Below are 22,259 nucleotides of genomic sequence, written 5' to 3'. Positions count from 1 at the left end.
TGATCTGACATGAGTTCTTGAAAGACCAGGATAACCTAATTTCTGAGTATCCATTAATAAAGCAACTCGTCTTGTTTACAATTTAAGATTATTTTAGAATCATACTTGACACTTTTTGTTTTACATCTTGGTTATTTATATAAGAGATGAATTACAGAGAATTAAGCATAAATAGTACTAATAACGGTTTTTGAAGGATATTGGCTGCGGTTAATTGAAAGGGAACATTTATTTAATTAAATCATTCAATGAAATTACAAAATGCCTGGATTACTAGAAATAAGATCGTTGTTTCTGATATTGAGTATTCATTTAAAGAGATTTTGGGATTATACCAGTGTGAATCATTCATTATTATTGGTACACTAGTATAATAGTGGAGATCACTTAAAATACAACTAGAGCTCATTTGAATAACTTGATACTTTTAGGCTTGATAAAACATTTAGGATCATTCAGGATTTCATTCACTGTACTGCATGTTAGTTGTATCTTTCCACTCTGTATTTCAGGGAAACAACTTTTTTGCTCAATTTTATAAAACCTTCTTGGTTTGTGCACAGTTGTATTACTTAGTTTAAGACCATATAGTCATAACAATGCATACATACATACATACATACATACATACATACATGCATACATACATACATATATGCATACATACATGCATACACACATACATACATACATACATACATACATACATACATACATACATATATAGATACATACATGCATACATACACGCATGCATGCATGCATATTTCATCATCGATAACTTCTAAATTTGTCAGAGTCTGTAGTCTAATTATTTTAGCCATTTAAAGTTTTTTCCTGCTTTAGTAACAATGGAGACATTTTATGGCAAATCACTGTTGCTTAAGAGTTTCTTAATTTTTTAGTAAAGCTGGCTGAGGTCACTCCTTTGCTTTACATCAGCCTAAATAGGGGAGGTGGTCAAGATATCTTGATCAGTAGGAAGTTCTCCGTTGAAATTTCTGCCAAATATGTTTATTGGTTATGTTATGAACACATCTGCTTAAAGGTTTCCCAAAGGTTTGGTATTTTCGTATTTATTTGATTGCTCATCAGCGTTACGTCCATTATTAAAAGGCCTCAAAGTCAGCACCATTTGTGTCAAACATTGACCATGTTATGTTCAGCTGTTCTTCATACATAAAGTTGCACAAATGTTTTTTTTTCAACATTCAGTGGTGAATTAGATGAAGTTGCATAAATATGAAAGCCATATATACCAGGATACTTTCTTTAATGGTTTGGTAAATTATGTTTAAATATTTTACTTTTTGTCGACCAGTAGACTCAGCTGATGGCAGATTTACAATCCCCCAGGCTTAATCATGCATTCATGACATATGAGGATTTCTATATTTACAGCCCACCACCTGTCCCCGCAACAAGTAAGGAGACAGCCTTAAGTGAAGTGAAGGACAATGGAGTACCCAGAATAAATGTCCATACCACTGAAGTAAGGGTGGACATTTCGGATATATTCCTTCTGTGTCATTTGCTGGGCTCAAATCTTGTGAAATATTGGGCCATGTCCTGATGCAATTCATGCTTCAGTGAGTTGATGTCTCATGGCTTATTACCATTTGACCATGAATGCATTCTATTCGATAGCATACCTGTATCAGTTGTACATATTTCTGATGTTCCCTCTGCCACCATGCTTTCCATCAAACTTGGTCACATTCAGTCAAGAAAATCTTGAGAAGTGGATTAAATGTGCTTTTCTTTTTCATAGTGGTGATCATATTTTACAATGAACAGCATCATATGCATGAAGTTCAAAGCCCTCTATTCCAGAATTATTTCTAACTTTGTGCAAATTATATTCAGCAGTTTTGACAATAAACTGTCTAATGGATTTTCTATTTGTAGTTACAGTGGTCACATTTGAAGGTTCACTGGCATCTTTTGTACTACTTTTAAGGTCTTTATGCCAGGACATTTTCTGTCAAGTTCAGCCAAATTATATTCCCCACTTTAGCAGCAGAACTCACTTCAAAAGTTTCTCTGTGTTTAGTAAATGATACCATATGGTATGTATCAGCAGATCAGACTTCATGTTAGCATGCTTTATGTCAAATATTGTCTAGGTTAGTTAAGCAGGTTGTCAAGAAGCCACTTAGATACTTGCTTTTTAGTAATCACTGTCATGTTTGAAGGCAGAATAGTGTCAGCTGTGCAACTATAAAGTCCTTTATGCCAGGATGCTTTTGTCAAAATCGGTCAAATTTAGCTTTGTGTGGGTTTTGCGCATTCAGTTTATAATTTTGCTTATCTTAGTATTGGCAACCATACTGGATCAGTAATTATTGCATAAACTTTAATATATTCATTCCTGATGCTTGGGATTACATTTTGTCGAATTCTGCTCAGTGGTATTCAGAAGTAGTCGTTTAAAGCGTTTTACTATTTATATGGCAGTCATATATTATGGTGGACAGGAATGATATTTTCAAATTGGAATGTCCTTTGTGCCAGGATTCTCCATGCCAAATCTCGTCAATTATGATCTGGTGGTTTTATACAAGTTTAAAATAGCAGCTGTTGACAGACACAAAATGCATTATTGATACCAGGTCATATCATTAACTAAGCATATTTTACTCTTCAAAATAGGTCAAAAAATATGCATTGCTTCTAACTACAGTGTTGAAATGAAGATGAATCTAACATTCATATCTTAGCAACTGATTAACATATAATTCATAGTGTATGTAAGTAAAGACAAACTCAAAAGGCACATTAATATTATGTAATAAATGTGATAAAAAAACACGTTACTGTTTCGAGCTACATGAATGAGATGAAGATGGATATCATATTCTAGCCTTAGTATATGAATAATATGTTCTCTATACAATTAACATGTAATGAAAACTATAAAGATGTGTTAATAATATGTTCAAAATGCAAAATACAGTTGTTGATATAACTAAAATTGACATGACTTGCAAACATTTTCTACAACCCAAAAGCTTCTGCATAAACAAATTTCTTTTTCACAGTTTTGTCATGTCAATCAATGCCAACTGTATTTACGAGTGCACATGCGTGTTTTAAGTGTGCATATGTATATGCAATACAATCGCTTTATTTTACAGAAGAAAGTTTGTTCTACCTGTCACATTGATAATTGTTTTTGTAGACGTCACGGCATTTCCTGGGTCAATGTTATAGCCATGGCAGAAGAGATTCATTCCATGGTCATTGTTTGATGGAATGAAAGTAAATGTGCTTATCACCTTGTAAAGACCACCGTTAGACTCATTTCTGCTGTTAACACCATCTTGTACAGACAAATTCCCTTTATACCACAAAAGTGTAGAGGCTGGACGACTGAGTCCTGTTTCACAGCGAAGAGTGATAGATGTCCCATTGACAATGGGGATATTTGATCCAACAGCTGCAGATGTGCTGTTATACATCAAAGTAATATTTGATACTTGCACTGAAATTGCAATTTAAGACGAAAATGAATAAATATAGCCTAATTATGTACAAAACGATTACAAACAAATAATTTACAGAGCTATTCCAGGATCAAAACGTAAATTCGCATTTAGATTATATGTTAACGAAACATACCTCTCACACATCTTTTCTAAGGGGTAAAGCTACTTTTGATGAGTAAGAAATTAATATAGGATTGTGTTTGTTACCATAAAATGCACAGGATAAACAAGAACTCTGAAAAAGAATATGTACACTTGGATGAACTATTCCTTTGATGAAGAAAACTATTTTGTGAAGTTTAAATTTGCCACATGAAACTTTATTAAAATATCGACATTTTGCATTTATTTAATTTTTAAATACAAAGTCTTGCTAAAAATACAATGTTTATAAATTCTGTATGCTTATTGTATTTAGTAGAAGTACGATTGTATTCTTATAGTAGTTAAAAGACGAATGAATAATGTATGAACAAGGCTCGGTGTTCACTTATTCTCAAACACTAATAAAACGTCCTTGCATCATAAATATTTCCACAAATGAATATTCTTTTAAAATTTCTTCCAATGATGCTGCTCTGTGAAGTCATCCACAAAATCAGTAACATGAGAGTTCAATGACGTATTTGGTTTAAAACATAATTTAGAGTATATATGGGCATGAAGTAAAATGGTGATTCTGCAAGGCTAACACCAGTATATGTAAATAAAACATACCTTTCCTACCAAACAATCTGTCAAAACCATTGATCAGTACTTCTGTAAATCTGACTATGTATCTTATTAATACTGTTACACGCACACGGGTATTTACTTGACCGTGCGGTTGTCAAACCCTGGCGCGATTCTCGCTACATTTGGCTTTTCATACCAAAGTGAACTAATTTCTTCGTTACCCCTGAGGTGAATGCCATTGGAAATATGGATGGAAATGGACAATGTCGTAATTCTGATCTGCTATAACATGCGTCATGATAAAAACAGGTTTTATTTACTCCCAAACCCTCAGACATGGTCGTGTTTCAAACGATCAGAATTTTAAGTAATCTTCAATAACATAAAGAAACCACCGAAATACACCATTTAAGAAAATGCCTGTAACATGTCGCATTTATAAATGGCAAGCAGTTTTGATTGGAGCTGATGTAAACTATCCTTGTGGCAGTTTAAAACCGAATGAATGTCCCTGGAGTAAAATAGTACATATTAAAATCTAGTGGTATACATTGGTAGCTTGACTGCAAGGACGGCACTTACGGTATTAAACCGGTAAATTACACAAAGGCATAAATAAAACGGGGACTTGGCAGAGACCGTTTATGTCGCCATGCGGGCGAATATGGTGCAGTTATATCGGCGAAATGTGCCTGGAAAGCATACAATGACTGGCCTATGGTGGCGGAGTTAAAATAGTCCCCATTGTTAGGGAGTACTCATATATGTTCTAAGGCGTGAATGGTTGGTGGTACGGAAACATAATGAAGCCAAAACACGCAGATGTACGGTTGATAGATAGTTGGCAGTTTGGTTTATCTGTGGTCTTGCATTAATTAGAGGAAAATTTAGGTATAGAATGGACACGTCGGGCTTTCTGATTTACAACTAAGGTTGTATGGAAGTCTTTGGAAAGTCGGGGAAACTTATGACTTCTAGCGAGAATCGCGCCAGGGTTTGACAACCGCACGGTCAAGTAAATACCCGTGTGCGTGTAAGAGTATTAATAAGATAAATAGTCAGATTTACAGCAGTACTGATCAATGGTTTTGACAGATTGTTTAGTAGGAAAGGTATGTTTTATTTACATATACTGGTGTTAGCCTTGCAGAATCACCATTTTACATCATGCCCATATATACTCTAAATTATGTTTTAAACCAAATACGTCATTGAAGTCTCATGTTACTGATTTTGTGGATGACTTCACAGAGCAGCATCATTGGAAGAAATTTTAAAAGAATATTCATTTGTGGAAATATTTATGATGCAAGGAAGTTTTATTAGTGTTTGAGAATAAGTGAACACCGAGCCTTGTTCATACATTATTCATTCGTCTTTTAACTACTATAAGAATACAATCGTACTTCTACTAAATACAATAAGCATACAGAATTTATAAACATTGTATTTTTAGCAAGACTTTGTATTTAAAAATTAAATAAATGCAAAATGTCGATATTTTAATAAAGTTTCATGTGGCAAATTTAAACTTCACAAAATAGTTTTCTTCATCAAAGGAATAGTTCATCCAAGTGTACATATTCTTTTTCAGAGTTCTTGTTTATCCTGTGCCTTTTATGGTAACAAACACAATCCTATATTAATTTCTTACTCATCAAAAGTAGCTTTACCCCTTAGAAAAGATGTGTAAGAGGTATGTTTCGTTAACATATAATCTAAATGCGAATTTACGTTTTGATCCTGAAATAGCTCTGTAAATTATTTGTTTGTAATCGTTTTGTACATAATTAGGCTATATTTATTCATTTTCGTCTTAAATTGCAATTTCAGTGCAAGTATCAAATATTACTTTGATGTATAACAGCACATCTGCAGCTGTTGGATCAAATATCCCCATTGTCAATGGGACATATATCACTCTTCGCTGTGAAACAGGACTAAGTCGTCCAGCCTCTACACTTTTGTGGTATAAAGGGAATGTGTCTGTACAAGATGGTGTTAACAGCAGAAATGAGTCTAATGGTGGTCTTTACAAGGTGATAAGCACATTTACTTTCATTCCATCAAACAATGACCATGGAATGAATCTCTTCTGTCATGGCTATAACATTGACCCAGGAAATGCCGTGACGTCTACAAAAACAATTATCAATGTGACAGGTAGAACAAACTTTCTTCTGTAAAATAAAGCGATTGTATTGCATACACATATGCACACTTAAAACACGCATGTGCACTCGTAAATACAGTTGGCATTGATTGACATGACAAAACTGTGAAAAAGAAATTTGTTTATGCAGAAGCTTTTGGGTTGTAGAAAATGTTTGCAAGTCATGTCAATTTTAGTTATATCAACAACTGTATTTTGCATTTTGAACATATTATTAACACATCTTTATAGTTTTCATTACATGTTAATTGTATAGAGAACATATTATTCATATACTAAGGCTAGAATATGATATCCATCTTCATCTCATTCATGTAGCTCGAAACAGTAACGTGTTTTTTAATCACATTTATTACATAATATTAATGTGCCTTTTGAGTTTGTCTTTACTTACATGCACTATGAATTATATGTTAGTCAGTTGCTAAGATATGAATGTTAGATTCATCTTCATTTCAACACTGTAGTTAGAAGCAATGCATATTTTTGACCTATTTTGAAGAGTAAAATATGCTTAGTTAATGATATGACCTGGTATCAATAATGCATTTTGTGTCTGTCAACAGCTGCTATTTTAAACTTGTATAAAACCACCAGATCATAATTGACGAGATTTGGCATGGAGAATCCTGGCACAAAGGACATTCCAATTTGAAAATATCATTCCTGTCCACCATAATATATGACTGCCATATAAATAGTAAAACGCTTTAAACGACTACTTCTGAATACCACTGAGCAGAATTCGACAAAATGTAATCCCAAGCATCAGGAATGAATATATTAAAGTTTATGCAATAATTACTGATCCAGTATGGTTGCCAATACTAAGATAAGCAAAATTATAAACTGAATGCGCAAAACCCCACAAAGCTAAATTTGACCATATTTTGACAAAAGCATCCTGGCATAAAGGACTTTATAGTTGCACAGCTGACACTATTCTGCCTTCAAACATGACAGTGATTACTAAAAAACAAGTATCTAAGTGGCTTCTTGACAACCTGCTTAACTAACCTAGACAATATTTGACATAAAGCATGCTAACATGAAGTCTGATCTGCTGATACATACCATATGGTATCATTTACTAAACACAGAGAAACTTTTGAAGTGAGTTCTGCTGCTAAAGTGGGGAATATAATTTGGCTGAACTTGACAGAAAATGTCCTGGCATAAAGACCTTAAAAGTAGTACAAAAGATGCCAGTGAACCTTCAAATGTGACCACTGTAACTACAAATAGAAAATCCATTAGACAGTTTATTGTCAAAACTGCTGAATATAATTTGCACAAAGTTAGAAATAATTCTGGAATAGAGGGCTTTGAACTTCATGCATATGATGCTGTTCACTGTAAAATATGATCACCACTATGAAAAAGAAAAGCACATTTAATCCACTTCTCAAGATTTTCTTGACTGAATGTGACCAAGTTTGATGGAAAGCATGGTGGCAGAGGGAACATCAGAAATATGTACAACTGATACAGGTATGCTATCGAATAGAATGCATTCATGGTCAAATGGTAATAAGCCATGAGACATCAACTCACTGAAGCATGAATTGCATCAGGACATGGCCCAATATTTCACAAGATTTAAGCCCAGCAAATGACACAGAAGGAATATATCCGAAATGTCCACCCTTACTTCAGTGGTATGGACATTTATTCTGGGTACTCCATTGTCCTTCACTTCACTTAAGGCTGTCTCCTTACTTGTTGCGGGGACAGGTGGTGGGCTGTAAATATAGAAATCCTCATATGTCATGAATGCATGATTAAGCCTGGGGGATTGTAAATCTGCCATCAGCTGAGTCTACTGGTCGACAAAAAGTAAAATATTTAAACATAATTTACCAAACCATTAAAGAAAGTATCCTGGTATATATGGCTTTCATATTTATGCAACTTCATCTAATTCACCACTGAATGTTGAAAAAAAACATTTGTGCAACTTTATGTATGAAGAACAGCTGAACATAACATGGTCAATGTTTGACACAAATGGTGCTGACTTTGAGGCCTTTTAATAATGGACGTAACGCTGATGAGCAATCAAATAAATACGAAAATACCAAACCTTTGGGAAACCTTTAAGCAGATGTGTTCATAACATAATCAATAAACATATTTGGCAGAAATTTCAACGGAGAACTTCCTACTGATCAAGATATCTTGACCACCTCCCCTATTTAGGCTGATGTAAAGCAAAGGAGTGACCTCAGCCAGCTTTACTAAAAAAATTAAGAAACTCTTAAGCAACAGTGATTTGCCATAAAATGTCTCCATTGTTACTAAAGCAGGAAAAAACTTTAAATGGCTAAAATAATTAGACTAGAGACTCTGACAAAGTTAGAAGTTATCGATGATGAAATATGCATGCATGCATGCGTGTATGTATGCGTGTATGTATGCATGTATGTATGCATGTATGTATGTATGTATGTATGTATGTATGTATGTATGCATATATGTATGTATGTATGTATGTATGTATGTATATATGTATGTATGTATGCATTGTTATGACTATATGGTCTTAAACTAAGTAATACAACTGTGCACAAACCAAGAAGGTTTTATAAAATTGAGCAAAAAAGTTGTTTCCCTGAAATACAGAGTGGAAAGATACAACTAACATGCAGTACAGTGAATGAAATCCTGAATGATCCTAAATGTTTTATCAAGCCTAAAAGTATCAAGTTATTCAAATGAGCTCTAGTTGTATTTTAAGTGATCTCCACTATTATACTAGTGTACCAATAATAATGAATGATTCACACTGGTATAATCCCAAAATCTCTTTAAATGAATACTCAATATCAGAAACAACGATCTTATTTCTAGTAATCCAGGCATTTTGTAATTTCATTGAATGATTTAATTAAATAAATGTTCCCTTTCAATTAACCGCAGCCAATATCCTTCAAAAACCGTTATTAGTACTATTTATGCTTAATTCTCTGTAATTCATCTCTTATATAAATAACCAAGATGTAAAACAAAAAGTGTCAAGTATGATTCCAAAATGATCTTAAATTGTAAACAAGACGAGTTGCTTTGTTAATGGATACTCAGAAATTAGGTTATCCTGGTCTTTCAAGAACTCATGTCAGATCATGTGATGTCTACATGAACAACTGTACAACTCAACCTTGAAACTTATGAATGAATTTAATGTACTTAATACATGAATGGCCTCTTTTTAGAGTGCCACTCTAAAGTCAGTGAAAATATTTAACATAATAACTAAATGACCCTTACAAACCATGATTATTAAAATAATATGCATAATACAGATGTACATAACAGTACACACACACACATTTATATATATATATGTGTGTGTGTGTGTGTGTATACTGCACAAAAATGTAAAACATAATAATGAAGCACGCTGAGATAAACCATCAAAAGGAAAATGCAGAAATTCTATAAAAGAAACTACAACAGTGGCTAGTTACCAGAATAAGAAAATCATGAAACAACTTTGCAAGAAAAAGCTCAACAGATTTAATATATAGCATACTCGCATGTCTTTCAGACATATGCAAAAGGTAAAAATTCTCTATCACAATTGCCTGCCATTACAGAAATATAGAACAGTCTTCAGAAAACTGGTTCAAAAAAAAAAACCGGTAATTTTGGGATTGTCCAGATTGAACATAATGTTTTAGTTTTGGTTTGGGGCTTTACAGCACAGCAACACAAGTGGGTTATTTAGTGCTGGGGCAATCAGAGTAAAGCACCTTGCCTGAGAAAATACCATGGTAGCAGGGCCAGGCTGGTCCAGTGGTACGATTTATACATGCACCCTTTCAGTTGTGAGTTGAGTAATCTAACCACTAAGCCAACATGGCAAGAAAGTGCCCAAGTTTGAAGGTTTTTCAGATTTATACACATGATGTTGATCCAAAAAGAAAAGAAAAGCCTTGAATTATTTTTTTCTTAAAGCATTCAACTGAATGGGAGTGAATTTGACATAATCCTGGCAGGAAGGGCTTTTAGATGTCCACAACTGATGTCAATCTCCTATCCTATAATGACTGACTTTATTAAACATACAAAATGATTTGTTTTGCAGGATAGTTTGACTGAATTTGACAGAAATCATACTTGATTAAAGGTCTTTTGTCTATTTTTTTACAAATGAAACAGATCTTTAGTCTAGCATAGTTACTTTAAAAAAGTATAAAAATAGTAGTCAAAATAACCATTACATGGCTTCTCATGGAAAGGACACTCAAAACAATTTGACTGAATTTGCCATAAGGCACCTTTCATCTAATATGACATTATATTGTTTAAGTAGTGAAACCTTCAATTCATTCATTTGATAGCCACTCAATGTAAATTTGAATAAAATATAAATATATAGAAATCAACGTACTTGCTTAGACAACTGCTGTTGATTATTTTCTTGTAAGTAGATGTGAGCAATTTCAGGTCCATTAACATACCATGTTAAATATCAAATAATTGGTTACTTGCAGTGTATGTGAGCAGTGTAATGATGATGCCTGCTGATTCATCCATAACCTTCCTGGAAGGAGATGAGACGATCGTCAAATGTGTAACCAGTCCCAGCAGGCTACGTCCACATATCAGGTGGTGGATTAGTAATGAGACCAAGATAGATAACATTAAAGAGTCAATTTCAAACAGTGGAAACCTCATTATAATGGAAAGTGAAATAACTCTGATACTCAACCGATCTTACAGAAATAGACTTTTGTATTGTGACACTCAAGTGCCAGGACAAGAAATATGGATCTCGTCATTTAAGTCTCAAATCATCGTGTGGTGTAAGTACATGTATGAATATTCTACACTAATTGTAATACGTGTTTTAATCATCATGTCTTATTCAATGTAGCATTGACGTAGGACAAAAATATCACTCATGCACACACATGATGTAAGCCTGTAGCACTTTCTTTGTTTTATATGTCTTAAAACACTTTGATATTTTTATAAGTATTGGGCAAGTCTTAGGTTTATTGATAATCTGCACTAATCTTTTTCCATTGATGCTAACATTATTGTAAATTACTTAAGCAACAAGTTAGTTTTAATAAAAATATGCTGTCCCTCGAGTTTGTTAATGTTCAAGTTGCCTGACCGTCATCACGGTACATGTCTATTAGAATTAGTATCCTTCTTGAGACACAGGGCTTCAACTTGTTAATAGTTTAAGCATCACTTTGTTGCCAGTGATGCTTTGACCGATTTATTAACAGAGTGTCAGCAAGAATCAGGAATGGATTAATAAACAAACTAGTGTTGAATGTGTTAGATATACCTAGCTGCATACTAAATGTGATGCAGTACATTTCTACAAGACTTAGATTTATTAGTCATCTGTATTAATCTTTTTCCATTGATGCTAACATTATTGTAATACAATCATTGTAAATTAAGTAACAAGTTGAAAAAAGTATGATTTCCCTCGACGTTGGCATGTCTATTAATGTTCCAGTTGCCTGAAATTCATCCCGGTATATGTCTATAAGAATTCTTCTTCTTCTTGAGACATAATTCCACAATGCTTCAAATAATTTACTAATAGAGTGTCAGTAAGAGTCAGGAATGGATTAATAAACAAACTAGAGTTGAATGTGTTAGATGTAATTAGCTGCACATTACATGTGATGCAATAAATGCGTAATCTGTTTGACGTATCTTCTTAGGCTATCATGTGTACAAATGTATATCTCAGTATGGGAGGTAATACTGCAAAGAATGATTTTCAAATTGATAAAATCACTACGAACACTTACTCACCCAGGCAGGTGGAGCACTTAGTTTTTTTTCTCTCTCCTGCTGTAACATGACTGGTGCATACTTGAAAAAGATTAGATTTATTTCTTGATAAACTTCAGTCTTATGTCATGTAATCTGATGCAAACGGTATAATTTATGTCACCACGATCAACAGTTTCCCATTATGGACTACTATTTAATTTTCGATGGTCTATACGTAGTATTGTGTTTTTTTTTTTCATTGTGCGCAGCGCAAGACCTTTGTCCATAACTGACGTTGGCCTACTTAACTAATGTTATTTTTTAAAACTGTGTTTACTTGGATTTGAGGTCATGACACTGAATATTTCAATGGAAATTCTATAGTATACCTGATATGTGTAATGTTGTTTACTAAACTGTAAGTAAACAATCCTGATCTTATTATGAATTTGCTTTGAAAATGACGCATATCTTGGTCATCATCCTGTGTCTTAGTTTTTTTATATAAGGCTCAATTCTTCATTCTTACCTTAACATCCGTCATTGTGGAATCACGTTTAGTTGTGTCATATATAGTTTGAGAGAAATAATATGGAACTACACTGTGTTCATAGACATTTTGGGCTTGAACATTGTTTAGGGATTACAGGGATCATCAATGTCGCAAATTGCATTTTTTTTCCATATTGGCGACATAATATACCATCTGGTGATTTTTGGCGACTGCCTTTTTGACTGTTTAATGTGTACTTACAGTCATGCAGTTGGAGTGGGTAAATTCAAAGAGACCAAGAAAGGAAGCCACAAATTTGGATACACAATGCACTGGAATCTATCTGTTACATAAACAAATCCTTTGTTTGTATTGACAAACCCATCTTTTACAGCGCATTGTTGCATCATAATCGGTTTATGTTGAGATCTGGCCTGAGTACTGTATGCTGTGATACACTCGGTCATGATACCGGACTATACCTACAATCGACCGGACTCTGAAGACGTGAAGAGAAACATATACAATTAATTGAACGAAGTCTAATCCTTCTGTTGTTTTTTAAATGTACCAAAAATAGTTTTGTTGAAACTTCGGAGAAAAGTGATTACCTTTGAAATACTGATTGCTGTGTATAAATACAAAGCAAATAAAAAAAGAATTAAATCATAATTATATACTGTCATCAGCGCAACTGTGTCATGGGTACGCATAAGTTAGACGTTGTATGTTCATCGTCCCATCCTAAGAGTAAGTTAACACATTTAACTGCATCTGTATTTAGTGCAAAATTATCAGATAACACAGTCACTGAACCTGATGTGATATATGACAGTCCAACATCATCTACATGTATAGACGGTAGCAATGCTTCAAGTGCAAGACCACATCATGACGAATATGTCAAAAGTTCCCGAATATTTATCGACAGCTGAAAACTTGGGCGTCCGTGGCTGAAATTTGATACCAAGTTAACGCAGATGTTTTGTGATATATGTATCAATGCCCAAGTCGTCAATTCATTTACAACTGATTGTGATATTTTGAAGAATGAGTGTGTCACTAAACATGACTCCAGTCCGGGTAAAAGTAGATAACTTCATGTATTTCTATTATTAGCATACCTTTACCACTAAATAATTCACTTTCATCTACATTTCAGATTTTGCTGACTTTGTTTATGCTCTGGCATTTATTTCATGACCAGATATGTTTTGTACCATATATATGTACTGTATATGAAACTTGGTGAAGGTATGGATTATTGTTACTAGCATAATATTCCACATAAGAATGTTGCTTTTAACCTACATTTCACAATTCAGGTTTACTTTGAGGGTTTGGCTGAAAAACAAATTAATTTTTACCACCCTGTATATATACTGTTATAACAAGATTCATGAAATTAACTAAGAGTATATACACACTAATCCTACAAGTTTATGATCAATTTTCACTGTTAATGGTGTGAAAATATCAGTTTTAAATTTTCTGTACTGATCTAGGTCGCAGCCTCATCCTCCATAACTGTCCTTATATCATGCGAACAGGTCCACAGGTGCTTCTGCAAGAGGGTCATGAGGGTAGTAGAATACTCTGACTTAGATCAGTAATCAACATAACCACTAGAAAAGTTGAGGAATATTTAAATCTCCAGCGATTGTGTTATTGTGACCTTGCAACAGGATCATCATGAACTAGCATCACTGTTCAGATAATCATACACTCCATATTTTTTTTTTTTTTCTACAACCTCGTCACAAGTTTCAAATCTGTCACTTATATGTAATGATAAATCTTAAACACAAATGCAACAGATGGCTAAGTGCCCTTTTGGAGAGATATTTAATCCTTTGAACTGGATTTCATCTGTGGTAACTAATGATACTGATATTTTAAGAGTCTTAAATTCTATATCACGTGTTACTAGTACATGATATCACAAATTATTTATTGCTATCATCATCACACCACATATGTCTTGTTATTCATTTATTAAAAGCAAATATGATCCAGACTGATGCAACTTTTATAATTTTAGGTGTATTAAAACCATTCCCAACACTAATGAAAAGAAGCTGACCTTGAGCTTTATTATCATTATATGTTTCAAACATTTTCTCTGGCTAATACTCCAGTTAATACTACCCATGATATTATTAGGCTTGGTGGTGATAGTAGCTTTGCAATATTTGCATCCATACAATGGTTCACTGTATTTCGGCTATATCAATGTAATTATTTATAAATGCAATCGAAGTACACTACATTTGCTGACTTCAGGCAGGCATTTTGCAGTCTCATATTGGATGTTCATGCTAGAAATTTTAAGTTTTCCATTTTGAGCTTCAAAAATACAATGATAGCAGCATCCCGGTTGGAAAGCTCAATCGAAATATTTTTTGTATTCAGATTTTTATATTTTGTTTGATTCATATCAGCATGGCATCTGGTCACTGAGACATCATATCAAACATTAACTGCTATTTTGCATATTCGTAAATGTACATTCTAAACGACGAAGTAAAATCAATAAGCACTCGTGTTGGCAAATGCTCAAGTGCGAGCAATAATTTAGCAACAAGATTTTCAAATATAGGGCAATCAAGCCTAGTTTTCAATGGCACCATTGAATAAGTCAGTGGTTGATGTCCACTTCTCCAGGTTAAAAATATCAACAACTTTAAGTGAAAGTGCAGACCCGTACGAGCCATTATACAATCATTGATGATTGGGTGTCACTACATTTGTAAAGAGATGAATCCATGGTCATGGTTATGAATGCCAGTTGATGATACCAGTGTTCACTGTATGTGGAATAATAGAGTAAATCCTACATCAAGACACCTCAGAAATGCTTGACTAACGAGTAAATAAAAAGTGGTCAACGAGGACGGCATTTGCCAGTCGATGTAGTTAATTGATGACCGTTTTCATATTTGAATCATTTACAATACACAATGCAGCCTTCATTAGCCATTACTCAGATACATCCTGGATGCAGTTCGAATAGCCCGTAATGCAGCTCCTTATGCATCCTCTGGAGTTGCAGCTTCCTAGAGCACTGTAATAGTTGCAAGGAATGGAAATATTGCACTGGTCTTTTGCATTTTTCCACCGTTGACTTGAACAACTTGAATGTCTCTTTTTGTTGTCTCCTTTGGCTGCATTAACTGATTCACCTGCATATGCGACAGATGAACTGCACATGAAAACCTCAATGAGACCCATGAATTTATTCATAATGCTGTAAAATGGCACGTGTTGCAGAATAATGTCATGATTACATTGTTATCAAATCCAGCGTGAGTAATGACAGGGTAATCGTTATTGTCTGTTTTGTTTCTTTCGATTTCCAAGAAGGCCTCTCATAGGTAAGAAAACCAGGCACGTCCTGTATTGCGTTTGGTTGATCATGAACCCTAGCCAGGTACAAATAATTATGAAAATCTTTTGTGATGCTATCTACCAACACAGGCATGCCCATGTCACAATCGGGATTCGATTCCTATGTATTTGTATGTGTTCCCGACTTTTATATTAAAACAAAAATGCTTATTGATATTGAATTCAATGTTAAGCCTTATTTACATCTGGAAGAGAAATTTAAACCCAGTTCATGGTCATTTTCTAATGGCTTTGGTTTCTATATGAGTTTGAGGTAAATAATATTTCATTCCTATCTTAAGATCAGTCGCTGGAATCATGTTCAGTTGTGTTCAGATATAATTTGAGAGGAATCATTTATTTAATTTTTTTAAATTGGAATTACAAATCGCTCATTGTTATATTGGACAAAGTCGCTATTCTGGGATAATTATTAATTGATTTGAAGACATTCTGGATTATACCACTGAGATACATCAAGACTGTTGGTGAATCAACATATTCAAGTCTTGGTATATCAGCACATTCAATATTTGAAATCATTTGGTACACTATCGGTTTTTGGATTTGTATAACTTTTAGGATTATTTGAGATTTTATTCACAGTACTGTAAGTGATCTAAAAATGTTCATTTTGTAAATTAGAGAAATAAATGTATTTGTTTGTTTTAGTAAACTTGTTTCACTTTTTATGTCACCCAAGTTAAGACAAGAGAGTCTTGATAGGATATATCATTAAATTGGGACGTTGTACAGTATTGGATTCATTTGTTTAAGAGACAGGTGTGATTGAGAGACAAGTGTAATTTTCCCCTTATTATCAAACTTTCAATAGCTGAGTCAAGTATAGGTTACTAATCAGCTTGATTGAAAACTAGTCTGACCTATGCTGGCATGGTTTCTATTGATGACAGTATATCCCATTTGGTTCAACCTTTTGCTGTTGAGTTATTTAGTCATGGTCGATCTCAAATTGATTGAATAGCTTCTAATCCTAGATTTTTCAAATTATATGCAGCAATTTTTGACACTGTGAAGGACTTGCATTGCAGCTTGTTTATTAGTGATTGGTGCAACACATACTTGACTGAAAGTACCTCTGTAATACCTGTGTAGCATACAGGAATAGTGTTACCAAAGCTCATTCCATAAAATACTATGAAATGGGTTATCTCAAGTTAACAATATGCATTAGTATCACAGGTCCACATACAACTCTCATATTTAAATGTCAGGTCTGTTTCTAATGTACAGTATTATCAAGTTCACCCCATGCGGGTCTAACATGTGTCTGTCCTGGTCCACAAGGGTAAAACATATATGCCAACTTGTCATTATGACAGGGAAGTCACATGGGTGCTGTAGAAATAATTGAGAACAAAGTACTTGGGGAAACATTTTGGAGAATCCAAATAATATACAACCTTGGGCAGCTATGCTTGTGAAAGCTCCACTTTCATAATTACTACTGATAGTGTCACAGGTCGTATTAATCATCAATACCAACAGTTCTGGGGATATTTAGAATCCAAGCTCTTTCGTTCTCGTGCAAGATTTGTTCATCGATGGGACTTTCGTCAATATTTTCGGGCCTCGTTCTCATGGACAACCACGTAATGTCAACCATATACTGCGTAGATTTAAACAAGACTACAGTACTGTCTGTTCGTTTTCATTTGTATACAGTTTGCCAGTCACCAAGAACTCTGATGTGGGATCTCTTCATAAATTTAGGCAATGTTGTACATGTCAATGGGAAGCTCAGCAATATACCAGGTTGCCCCATCATCTGACAAAAACATGAACAAGGTATTTACGGGAAGACAATTGAACAGCTCCAACTGAATATCAGGCCACAGTAATAAATAAATATGCTGTAATGCAGCTGAGCTTGCAACCTTTTGAGACCGAAATGGGTTCGAACAAAAATACAAAACATGTACATTTAATGATACGATATGTATTAAAGTGCATCTCAATCTCACACCAATGACAATTAATACACAAGTTTAACAATGAAATATTCAATGTGATACATAACAGTCAGTATTACAATGATTAACTCCAGTAATGGTATATCACTGTCAGATCTTAGTCAAATGGTACTGTGATTCGTTTTAGTAGTCAAATACTAATGTGTTGAACTTTAGTAGTCAAACACTACTGTATTAAACTGAAGTAGTCAGACAATACTGTACTTAACTTAAGTGGTCAAACAGTCTTTTGTTCAGCTTTCCATATGACTAATAATCACATAAAAGCCATTATTATTATTATTATTATTATCATTATTATTATTATTATTATTATGCTCCTTCAACATCATTTTTCCACTAACTGGGTCTAATGGGTGGCGCATGCCTCTTGTACAATGGTACATCTGCCAAATAGCTGGATGGGTAAAACAGGCAACCATTCACCTGTCTACATCAGGTCCAACATCACATAGCTACAGCACCGGGTTTACTGCAAATCATTTCGCTCTGATGCGCCCCTAGTAGTTCCCTATTACCACTCTCAGCTTGAATACTCCTAGTCCCATCAAGTTATCTAAAGATAAGATTACTTTAAAGATAATCTCTGTTTCACAAGTGCTACCTAAAATATTAAATACAGATGCATTCTACATAACACACTCAAGAGAATTAACTGGTGCATACTACAAACACTCTCATAGGCATGAATTCCATTAACGCATGAACAACACAAAGATGTAGTAGTAATGATGCCTAAAACATGCTATGTCAAAATCTAATACTGTACCAAATGATTATTAGTTAGCAGTACAATAAACTATTAAGGTGCATTGCACAGGTCTATGCAATATCCATATTAATATAATGATACATATCACCTATAAGTATGCTACATGAACCACACATACTCAGTTAAATGTTAAAATTATGGTAGTGAATTCTTGAGAATAAAGCACAAAAGCATTGGAGCATACTATGAAACTGAACATGAGCCCAAAAAATTCAAATATAATAATATGACAACGGAAATTGTTGGCTCGAACTAGAACTAAGACTTCCACCCTAATGACAATCACACTGATAGCTAGGCATATGAATGCCCATCCCCTTTAGTATCTGCGGCAATTGTCCCTATTGCCGAAAATGTAAGTGGGTGCTGCACGTCACATGTGCCATACAGCTGACTTGAGTATCTTCATTCCATGCACACATCATTACAGAGTAAATTGGTGCACTAAATGTGTCACCTTGATTATTTGGTTGTCTGTGGCATATCAGATGTGTCATATCAGATATTTCATACATATGAAATAGTGCTTGTGTGATCTTGAGTCTTGCAGTCTTCCCTTTGGTGACTGGTGTAGAAAAATGACATATTCTTGGTTCATTGGTGAGATTCGTATCGAGGTAATGCTCAGGATGGCGTTTGCAATGACTTGCTGATTTGCAGCAGTGATTTCATGAAGAATTGCTGCAGAATTCATCATCATTGTTGTTTCAATGTCTTCATCAAGTTCATGCATCAATGCTTAACATATCCCTAGATCCTTGATGTCGTTAGTGAACAGCCGCTGACGAATCGATATGGCCTCATTAGTGACTTCTATCACATTGTTGCCTGTGCAAACTTACCCCACGAGTGTTTCTAACGAATCAGCAAGGTCACGAGGGTCAAGAAAGTCCACAATACCTCTTTTATGTTAGTGTTGCTCCATCAACCTCTTTAGTTCTTGTTTTCTTTGTTAAATCAGTGTTGGGGTGCATAAAGGTATTAATTGACATATAGATGCACATTTTTCTTGTTATGGCACAAGAGGTTTTTGTGTGGTGCAGGTTCTCAAAACCTGTCTGCTTTTTCTTTCCTCGCAGGTTTCTGCATACAGGTTCGGGCGGGCCTGCCGCTTCTGCCTGCTTTTTTGACAACATCTTCTTGTGACGCGGCAGGTTCGTATGATGATCTGGGTTCAGGTTGAAGTAAAATTGCATGACTTTGGATTTTTCCCTTTTCTACTGGTGTCATAAGCGTTCAAACATTTCCTTATAATGTCTGTTTCTTGAAATGTATAAAGTATTTGATAATAAGCTTCCCAATTTGCCTACTTGGTTCATACATCTTTATATTCTGTTATTTTAAGCACAAATTATTTCCACTCATTGTTAAGGTAAAACTGGCAAGTATCAATTTTCAAAGATCCACTTGCAACAAATTTGATTAAAATGTTGTTGTGGTGTTTTCATCATTGATTTGTACAAGCGTAATAGTGATGGATGCTTCTCACTTGCCACTTACCATTTACTTCATCAAGTACATCATAACACTAACAGTTTCGCCTACTTCTCGGATGTCATCTTTGATTTCCATAATCGCCTCTAGCAAGTTTCAAATAGTCTCCATGGTTCTAATTGTGGTTTTCTTAATATCTTTAACACATTTGACTTTTCTTAACAACAGGACCCATTTCTACATATACAAATCATTGCTGCTGTAGTTGCCCTGGTTTCACAACTTTTATCTCTTTAATGGCTTTTGTGTTCCTGGCTACAATCTCTTAGTTGGTTTGATCAGTGCAAATATGTATGCTCAAAGTTCTTTGTGAGATCTTTCTGTGCAGTTTGTTTCATCTGTAACATATCCTTGACACTTTTATGTCTGGCTATACCATTACAAATAATTTCCTGACGTTTAAGAGCATCTTTGCAGTGTTCCCCCCCCCCCACTCTGATGTGATATCACAGGCAGGTTTGACATTATATTTATAAAACCATTGTTTGATTTATGGCGTCCAAAATCAGCTTGATATGTGCATTGTACATCCGTCAAGTCAATAGTCAAAAGACTATAGGGCTCCTGAGTAACCGCTGCAAACATATTTTGAAACTGATCCCGTGAGTGTTCAATATCAGAGTTCATGAGACCATCAATAGCACAAATTACCACTGACATGTTACAGTTGGTTTGGATTACTTTAGGCATGTTTGCATAACATTGCATTATATAGATCATATGTTTTTGTGTCAGCCTTGGGAACTATTCTTACCGGGTTGTCTTGTTCAGCCATCATATTACCCTACACAACGACATTGTTTTCAAACGAATCATGGTTTTCAATGATAGGCACTTCATCAGTTGTGGAAAAGGAATCAAGATTGCATGATTTACTTCTTGGCCACAACTGAAGAGCTATGGTAAAGCCTCAGATTACATCATAACACCGTTGATCATCTACTAACCGCACAATTTTGTACAACTGATTCCACATTAAACATTTCAAAGTCATATTCACCAAATGCTGAATTTAACCTGATCCAGCCAGGCGGATGATTTATGCATGAACTGAGTTTGGAAACCTATTAATGTTCTTATGTGTTATGGGCTTTTCCTGCACAGAAAAGTCAGTGAACTCAAATTTTATCTTTTGTGATGCCATGTTGAATATCACCTGTTGCATAACACCATCATGTCTTCATATTATTTCTGATGCCACTTCTAAAACATAATGGTTGAGCCATAAAAACTTTGAAGCAAAGAAGTTTACTTGATCAAAAATGTTGCCAGTGGTGATGTCGCTGCTGAATTAATTAAGCTACCTGGATTATCATGGAGCATCTACACTGGTGAAATGCACATTTCTGGATAATGATATTGTTAGCCTGGAACACAGGTGGATATATGGCTTAACTAACAACCAACTGAAGTCTTGAGAAGCACCTATATAAACCTTGTCGATGCTGCATGTTTCCAGCAGGGCCTTGCTTTCAAAGCATCAAATGATATCCATGCACGTCATATAGATCTTATTCATGACTTGATCAATCCTAGAAGAGAAATATGGATCATCAAAGGAGGTATGATGTTTAGAACTGCTCATAGTGGGATGCTTGGAGGTAAAGCACATTGATATAACAAACATGGATATTATCTACTACTAGTCCTTGCGGTATTGGAAAGGTGAAGCTGCTATTGAAACGTTAGCAAGATCTGTAAAGGTCTCTCACGTGGATACTTGAGCATGGTTGGCCAAACAAACCCTGTAGCAAATTTAATATCCATGCCAAGAAAGATTTCACGTGGATGATTTGATGTCGAATCTTTTATTTCTTCCAGTGATCATATCCTGGGATGTACTTACAAGTACATGTTAACTACCACGGTTGATATTACCATTCGATACAAAGAAGCTGAGCCACTGAGGTCTAAAGATTCAGCAAGTGTTGTGCTTAAGCATATTGATTGTATGTAATACCATTCAGAGGTCTTGTAAACAGACATACATGCTGTCTGCATAATCAGTAGCAAATAAATGATGAAGTCAAGATCA

This window comes from Sinohyriopsis cumingii, chromosome 10 (assembly GCF_028554795.1).
Source record: "Sinohyriopsis cumingii isolate HCF-2022 chromosome 10, ASM2855479v2, whole genome shotgun sequence".
In the NCBI taxonomy this organism is placed as follows: Eukaryota; Metazoa; Mollusca; class Bivalvia; order Unionida; family Unionidae; genus Sinohyriopsis; species Sinohyriopsis cumingii.
The sequence above is the reverse complement of the archived record's forward strand: the minus strand, read 5'-3'. Positions refer to the sequence as shown.